We start from the raw sequence: 9799 nt of genomic DNA on the forward strand, positions 1-9799 counted from the left end.
CACATGACAGGTACCCTCTCTCAGTACTAAGAAGTAAAAAGCCATCCTTCTCACCAGAGATAAGAAATTTAGAGCCAAGAAAGCTGTGTAAACACATCGTTACTTTCTTACTAATCTACTACCTCAGCCCAAATTATGCTTAGAATTCCTTACTAATTAAAGCTTCCAAACATCTTCCTTCTTTATCCTGTCAATTCTTTACAAATTTTGTATCTCTTTGTCTAAAAAGTATAAAAACTGCCTGCCTTAATCATTTGTTTGGGTCTCAATTTCATTATTGGGCCTCTGTGTGCACATAATAAAATTGTTTTGTTTTGTTTTTTTTCTCCTGTTAATGTGTCTCATGTAAATTTAATTCTTAGTCCTGCTGGAAGACTTTGAAGGGAAGAGGGAGGATTTTTCCTTCCGTATTCAAAGGTAATTTACAAAACTATTTATATGGATGCATACACATGCGCAAAGGTACACACACATATACACATGCACACATGCATGAGTTCAAACACGTTGGATTTTGAAAAAAGGATAATATGGCATTTATTAAAGTGATATGATCTAATTGGATGATATTTGTGGAGGCAATCATGAATCATTTGTGGAGGCAATCATTGTCAAATATTTCAAAAAATGTCAGTTCATGTAGATGACATTTTCTCAAATCAAGTCTTTCACTCTCCAATAAACTCCCAGGCAACATTCATTTTGTTCAGCGTGACAACTCTGGAAAAATATCATAAGTTAATGCTGACAGTATCAATTAAAGAGAGTGATGTTGCCGTTGGAATACAAAAATTGGTGATAAGTTATAAAATAAGTGATGAGTATTATGGAGGGCATGTACTGCAAGGAGCACTGGGTGTGGTGCATAAACAGTGAATTCTGGAACACTGAAAAGAAATTGTAAAAAATTAAAAATTTCAAAAAATTAAGAAGGAATATATAAAAAATAAGTGATGACAATGTAAAAATGTATAGCATTGGGGTATGATAAATAATATTGTAATAATTTGGTATGATGACATGGCAACTAGACTTAATGTGGTGATCATTTCCTAGTATATATAAATGTTGAATCTTTCTGTTGACATCGAAACTAATATAATATTGTATGTCAACTACACTTCAATTAAAAAAAGAAAAACAAAAATAAAATATTATAAAGGGAAAATTTTTTATATGTAACATTAATCTACCTTGCTGAATAAATTTGTGATTATTTGTTAAGATTGTTGTTATTATTTTTTTTAATTTTTCTAAATTAGATGTTGGCAATAGTATGAAATATCCACAATCTTCCAAAACCAGAAAACCACATCTGGTTGAAGAATGTTAGTACTGTGAGAAAAATTAATGTAACATAAAAAATGATCCAAAATATGTCTTTTCAAAGTAGAAGCACTACAGTTCAAATATTACCTCACCGCTTCCATGTAGTAATTAGGCAAATAGGAATAATCGGTTTGATAAAGCAAAGTACAGATTTCTCCCACACCTGACATCAAAATGTCCAATTATAAAGAAGTTCTATTGGAATGTTGAATAAGAATATAAAAGTGGAATACTATAGCTTTCCTCATTTAAATTATCCCAATTCAATTATTTCTAAAAGTTCATGTTTATTCTGCTAGTCTATTTCCTATTAATTATAGACTGGCTTGCAGTGTGTGTTTTTTCCACAAAATGGAAAACTTGTAAATATTTTAGTGATCAAATATTAATGGATGAAACTTAATGAGTGAATGTCAGAATCAAGTCTGACAATCAAAGGGATTTCATGTGCATTATGTGAGTTTTTGTTATTCTATTCTTAACATTGTTATTATTTTTAAGTACTCCATGAGGGATACACCACACTCTCAGCATTATAAAATAAAATAAGAAAACAAAATAAAATTGTTCTGTATATCAAGTTGTTCTATAGTGACATATATGGTTAGATGTAATGCTCAATACTTAATACTTAAATGATGTCCAAATAAACATTAAGCATTTTTTTCTTTTTAAATTTGGCTTATTATTATGTACAGGCCAATTTTTGTCTGCTTCTTTTGTCTCTTATATTCCACTAGGACACCTCAACATTTTTTCTTTAAGTATGTGTTTAACTGAGCAACGCATACAATAAGGAAGGCCAACTGTTCTGGAAAATTCAAAGCATCAGTTTGATAATTGTTACCTTTCTTTCTTGTTTTTATTTTTGTCATTTGGACAGATAATAAAAGAGCATGCAGCCAAAGGGAATAAAAGGACTATAGAGGCTTGTCAGAGAGTTACATAACAGTTTTAATTCTGTTATTTTTCTGCATTTTTGCTTATGTTGTTTGCAAGTACAGCAATCTTGTAATTAGAATTATCACTATAAAAGTATTGTTTATTACCTAATTTTGTTTGTGTATTAAATCACTCTTCTTGAAGTGGGCCCTACAAATTGCATAGCTGTCAGGCCTTGCAAACCCAAGTTTCTCCTTCGGACACCTTTAGAGATGTGCCCCCATGGAGGCCTAGGGTCTTTATGTTCTCCAATCTGAAGGCTCATGACCTGGTTTCCACTGCATAATGAAACCTAGAACATTGCCCTTCACTTCAACCTCAGTCTCTATTTTGCCTATATTTCTTTTGCACACTATTCATTGATCAAAAATTCTTTACCATTATTCCATCCATGGGGAAGTTCTCTCAGCCATGTACACACTTAGTTGGGAAATGGTGGTCTCTTGTAGACTGAACCAAGCTTTGAGGACTTCTTTCACTGTGACAAATTTTTGACTTAAAGGAGTCTACAATTTAGGTTAAAAACTTCCATGGAAGAAAGGATATATTATCTTCAAGTCTATATTTTAAGGTTTGGAGACACTATCTCAAGTACCTTGACATCTGTAACATGCTAGACTTGAAAGTGACAGAGCATGTCACCGCTTGAAGAGTCCTGTGTTTATCATTTTATTAACTATCCACACAAAAATATTGTGTGAAAGCTTGATTTCTAATTCTGATTCACAACATGGTTGCATATTGGGAATGCTACTTTATTTCAGTCTACTGATCAGTGGAATCTGGCAGTAGTAGAAAAGGAAGCAACCTTTTCTTCTCTTCTTCCAAGAGAGCTGGAAACATCTGATGGGGACGTGAGGTGGTGGACACAAGGAGATGATGCAGATGCCCAGAAAGCTGCTCTAAGCAGGTGAGTATTTGCACTCCAGCCTGCCACACAATCTCACTTACATCACTGAATAAATAGTGCAGGATCTCTCTTAGCCGATTACAAAGAAAATGCATTGTCTTATGCTGCCTGCCTTAAGTCAAATGAAGAAACAACCTTCCACAATCTTAGGATGCTCTCCTAGTGCTGATGGATACAAGAAATCAACATGACAAATGTTATTACATGGTTGAACTATATAATTAAAAACCCAAATACTCTGATTGGTCTTCCATATTAAAAAAACAAAGAAAAAGGAAAAAAACATATTGATCAAAGTGCCTCAAATTCTCTTTAGGGTACTGGTGATATACTTATATCATACAATTTCTACCTCAGATGTTGCATAAGATAATTATAAATTATAATTATAAATTATAAAAATAACTCATCCATGAATATCATCCCATTCCACACAACTCAAAATTGACTCTTCAAAATTGTACTTCTTGTCAAAACTCCCCCTGGTCATAGTGTTAGCTATTACGTTCCTCTTTAGTAATGTTAGGTCAGTTTCTTTCAGACTAAAAACAAGCAAAATTTCACTCTTTGGCCCTAGTTTCATGATATGATCCTGTAATCTGGAAATCCTCTCTTTATAGAGGATTTATTCTTCAGTATATCCATATCTATATCATATTGCCTATATCAAAAGCCAAGGACAACCAAAACCTTTTGATGTCAACTCAATTAAACTGTAATAGGCATAACACGTGACACTGCAGAGTCTAATGACAATTGGCCATTAAGCAATTACTTAAATATAACTATTATATTTGTTGCGAAATTTGTGAAAATAAATTTTAAAGAAATTGAGTACTTAGTGGGGAAAAAAAAGGAAGGAGTATCAGTTTAATATAATATGTCAAAAGAAACTCCTACTTAATTTGTCAAGAAAGGCCTCTTCAAAGAGATAAGTCAGTGCACCTATTCCAGCAGTAAAATGAAAAATGTATTTTTTTAAATGTATTTTTCTAGTTTACATTTTGTTTTTATTTGTGGTATCACTCTTAAAAATCAAAACAGTGCATATGTTTATGTGAATTAAATGCTATCTTAAACATTATATTTCTGAAGCCTTTTCAAGTTTTATATTCAATGGTATACTTTTCAAGTTAATAGACTTTTATATGGTTAAAATTCACAAAAGCTATTTCAAGAAACCTGAGTGATTTCTTTCCAGTTAAAAATGTTTTGACAGAGACAATTACTTGAGCAGGAGAAACTTGATTCAGAAAAAATTATTATTTCACATAAGCTAAAGAAATCCTATTGCTCTTATCATAGTCTCTGGAAAAGAAGTTGATCAATATACATAAACACTTCCAACATGGATGTTCTAAAATAATTTATTTGACAAATATAGCTTTTTCAGTGATTTTTCCTAAGGTTTATTATTTCTTTCTATAACAAAGTAGGTGTTTCTTTTTTCAGTAATATAGTATGGCTACCTATTTCACAGTCTAATGATACTCATTTTCACTATATAAACTCAATTTTCATGGAAACAGGTATGACAAGTTCTTGGAAAAGCTAAAGAATAGAGTTTAGCATAACTGTGATCAAAACTGGATCTTTTGAAGCACTGAGGCTAAACTATAATTATACAATTAAAACAGTGGAAAGAAAATAACATTTTATATTATCAAATGCTGTTTTCATTTGGCAGTATTCATTATATGTGGTTTCTAACTTTCCAGTTTTTATTGCTCTAATTTGTTCTACAGATGTCCTTTTTAAAATATGAAAGAGGGTTGGAAATTCGATAGATTTCGAATACCAGCAAAATAGTTTCATTTTTTGACGAGTAGGTTCTGGAGATAGATAGTGGTCAAAGTTGTGAAACAATGTAAACCTAGTTAATATCACTTAATTGTATACATAAAAGTGATTAAAATAGTGAATTTTGTTATGTGTTTTTTAGCCCAATAAAAACAGCAACATTTTACCATAAAAATAAACCAAGTAGCTCCATGGTTAAAATATGAACTTTCACATTAGATTAGCCAGGCTCAAATCACTTCTAAACTATTGACTAATTTAGTAAACTTTGCCAAGTTAATTGTTCTGACCTCATTTTCTTTAACCCTGAAGTGAGCTTGATGTGAATATCTAACTCAAATAATATTTGTGAGAATTAGATGATTTATAAAAGAGTTCTCAGTTCATAGTAAGGAGCATATATGAAACGATTAAAAATCCTAAACTTTCAACTGTGATTCCTATGGTGCAGGATTTGCTAATAAACTATAATTTTACAATATGCTTTATCAATTCTATTTCTATTTTCTTTCTTTTTTTAAAAATTTTTATTTATTTGACAGACAGAGATCACAAGTAGGCAAAGAGGCAGGCGGGGTGGGGGTGGGGGAGCAGGCTCCCCGCCCAGCAGAGAGCCTGATGTGGGACTCGATCCCAGGACCCTGAGATCATGACCTGAGCTGAAGGCAGAGGCTTTAACACACTGAGCAACCCAGGCGCCCCTCTATTTCTAGTTTCAAATGATTAAATTATCATTTCTGTGGGAATTAGGAACTACTGTAATATTTCAATGATATTCTTAGGATTACCTACTCCTTGCAGATACTTTTTACACAGTCATGAAATTAGAAGTAGTTCAAGATTATAGAAGGCTAAGCAAAGGCTAATTTATGTCAAAAACCTATAGAAATACACTGATATGAAACATTCAGTATGGCATGGCCCAAGATACTAGATTTTTAAGCAAAAAGACTATATATATACAACAATATAGGTCCCACAATTATACTGAGGTATATCTATGTACACTTTTGTTCTAAGATCTGCCCATAAACATGTATAAGATCATTGTATTTCATTGATATTTAATAGCAAACTATTTTAGAATCTTACTGGACAAATATGTTCTGCAATACTCATGTCTACTAATTTCACCATTTGTGTCCTAAAGAATGTTCTGAAAGAAAAGTGAATATTCAAAAGCCTTTTGCCACTATTGCATTTTGTTTACAATCTCTATTTTGCTGCTGCAAAAAGTATCAATTGGTCAATAGCTAAAAACAAAGAGAAGACATACGTCAACACAATAAAAAGTACAAAAAGTATGTTAAGTATTAACTAATTATATATACATAAAGTATATATTATTACAAAGTATGTAATTCCCCCATATTTGGTAGATTAGTAAGCAAAATAAAATGACTGTGATTTAAACCATGATTGCAGCATCAATTCAAATAATAAATTAATGTATACATTAAAATCTTCTGCAAATAAATGCTCAATATTGATAATGCACTATATCTTTGAAATATTATGATTTAATTAACAGTACTGAAAATTACCGTTTGGAGACTGCTCTTTTTCTTTTTTTTTTTTTTTGTTTAGATTTTGTGAAATTTCCTAGGTTTAGTAATAGTCTTTAAAAATATACACTTGACAATAAATTTTATTTTATTTTATTAAGTTTTTATTTAAATTCCAGTTTGTTAAAACAGTGTAATATTAGTTTCAGGTGTAGTATTTAGTGGCTAATCACTTACATGCAACACCCAGTGCTCATCACAAGTGCCATTCTTAATACCCATCCCTCTGCCCACCTCCCCTCTGGTAACCATCAGTTTGTTCTCTATAATTAAAACACTATTTCTTGGCCTGCCTCTCCCTTTTCTCTCCCCATATGATCATCTCTTTTGCTTCTTAAATTCCAAATATGAGTGAAATCTTGTGGTATTTGTCTTTCTCTGACTGACTTATTTCATATAGGATGATACTGTCTGGCTCCATCCATCATTGCCAATGGCAAGATGTTATTCTTTTTTTTTTTTAATGCCTGAATAATATTACACAACAAAATAAATAATAAATAATAAATAACCATATATGCAGACATTTTGTGTGTGTATGTGTATATACATGATCATATACAGCCAAATCCCATTATTCACAGTAGACATAATTTATAGTATCAACACAAACACTGATTTTGCCAAAACTAAATCATTGCTTCTAGGGAAAATATAGGATTTGAACCTTTCATAACATTTTTGTCAACTGGTCAATACATAGACTTAGTCCACATATGTTTCTGTTTAAAGACACCTTATTTAAAATAAACTAATGATTCATTAACATTGGACTAATTGTCAAGAGCACTTTAATTCATGCCTAAGCACCTATTTTATCAAAGATCCTCACACTCTTCTTGTTTTCAGGAGCCTTTTATAACACTTCAGAACTAGTCATGGTGGCCATTTTAATTAAACAGTGAAACAACCAGCACCACCACCACCACCAAACCCCAAAAGAATGCAAAATATGTAGCACTACATAAGGAAGACTCTTATATGAGATCCGAAACAAGAAGGCAGATTTACCCTTAGCTGGGAATGCTCATGCACGTGGCTGACTCAAGTTTTTAACCTCACTGCATGTGTTTACAAATGAACGACCATGGACATGCCAAATATTGACTTTGGAGTTACAATAAATAAATAAAATAAAATAAAATAAAATTTTGTGAGGAGGAGAACTCACAACTATGGAATTTGCAAATAACAAGGATTGACTGTACAAACACAATGTGTGTATAGAAATTTTACTTCACATGGCAGAATAATTTGACCATCAATTATCAACATATAACAATGCAATATATTTTCGAGAAATGAGATACAGTACATTTCTATAAGGCTGTTTTTCTTTGCTAAAACAAATGTAGCTTTGCGCAGTGGCAGTATCGAAGCCAATGAGGTTTATCTGAGGTGCAATTATTGCTAATTGAAAACAAATGTAATTAACAACATAAAAAGATTTGGGGAAAATTTCCAGATATTTAGTAGCCAAAAGAAATTCTTGACTTTATATACCTTTAATTCCCTTTTAAATGTGATGCCTTTTTCTAAGTTTTATTGAAAAGACTAGTCTTATCATCATTTAAGCTGACTTTTGGAAAACTTTAAATACTTCAACACAAGAAAGTCATTTAAACATTTCATTTCCCAGAGGAGGAAGACTCACCAGTTAGTGGAAAAGAAGCTTTGATATCTAGTGTCAGATAGCCTGAAAAAGAGAGGAATCTTAAATTAAATGTAAGAATATGTTCATAGAACATTTATCATTTTTAGTAACAAAAAACATTATTCGACCAGATGTATTAGCTAATAAAACTGATAAACATCATTGAGTAGAATGACTCGACTAAAATCTAGTTTCTCACTTTGTCTTTTTGTTAACACATTCAACTGGGTGGGAGAAAAGTATATTTCTAATAAACAACACTTCAATAATTTCAAAACACTTGCCTTATATAAGTATGTCTAAGGTACAGCTTAATAAGGAGAATTGTTAGAAAGGCTCATGGCAAGAATTCCAATTATCTTAAAGCATGCTGCACTTAAAACAAATGTGGAAGTATGAGACAATTATTGATATGTTTTCACATAAAATACATAGATTCCTTATCCACTAAATGGAATAATCATATTAATTCTATTTTGGGAATCAGATTGTATAAATACACAAATGATAAGAAGACTTTGACAGATCTGAAAAATAACTAAATCAACATTAACTAAAACAAACTAAGATTAATATACTGAGTAAATAATTTAGATCAGGTGACAAGGATCAGTAATAGACATTTGCTTTTAATTATACATCACTTGAAGAATTGAACTTATTTTTTAAAACAGCACATATATTTTATAATAAGATATTTAGATATTAATTAAAAGAAGATATCAAGAAAATATAGAAAACATAAAAGTTTGTGAAGTCCAATGCATTTACTAAGTGATAGTTAAACTGTTAATTATTAATAAACCAAAATGAAAACAACAGGGGTGCCTGGGTGGCACATTCAGTTAAGTATCTGCCTTCCCCTTAGGTCATGATTTCAAGGTCCTGGGATCAAGCCCCACATTGGGCTCCCTGCTGAGCGGGGATCTGTTTCTCCCTCTTCCTCTGCCCTCCCCCATTCATTCTCTCTCTCTCTTCCTCTCAAATAAAATAAATAAAACCTTTAAAAAAACATAAAAACTACAGTGTAAAGTTTTCTGCCATTTCAATTCCATATCCAAAATGTCATAACACTTACTCACTTAAAATGAAAACATTCATAGATATATTTTTAATTCTCTAATTTTCATGAGAAAGAGCTTTATAATAAGATATTTATACATATATATAAGAATTTTTGTCATTTCACAGCACTTTTTTTTTTTTTTTTTTTGAGCACTTTGGTAAGAAGTCAGTTTATCAAGCAGTTAGACAATGATTTCATGGACTGGTCACGGCAAAATCAATACATTTCACAGTATGGCACAAATTAATGAAAACAGCTGCAAAAATATGAATAATGTCAGATGCCTTTTAGATGTTTCTAATGAACAAAATAAAAATGTATCTAAATATGAACTTGACATTTCTTGTTTTATTTCCCAAGGTTATACAAAACTATAGTAAGTATATATGAATAAATTATTTGAATATACACTAATTTTTTTTAAAGATTTTATTTATTTATTTGACAGAGAGATCACAAGTAGGCAGAGAGGCAGGCAGAGAGAGAAAGAGGAGGAAGCAGGCTCCCTGCTGAGCAGAGAGCCCCCTGTGGGG

The 9799-nt window shown here is 31.5% G+C and overlaps 1 pseudogene; it reads left to right on the forward strand.

Annotated features, from left to right (window-relative positions):
* Nucleotides 1–7899: 7899 nt before the first annotated feature.
* LOC123939437 lies at nt 7900–8015 on the forward strand (annotated as a pseudogene).
* The last annotated feature ends 1784 nt before the right edge of the window (nt 8016–9799 follow it).

Source organism: Meles meles, chromosome 3, assembly GCF_922984935.1.
Source record: "Meles meles chromosome 3, mMelMel3.1 paternal haplotype, whole genome shotgun sequence".
NCBI classification, from domain to species: domain Eukaryota; kingdom Metazoa; phylum Chordata; class Mammalia; order Carnivora; family Mustelidae; genus Meles; species Meles meles.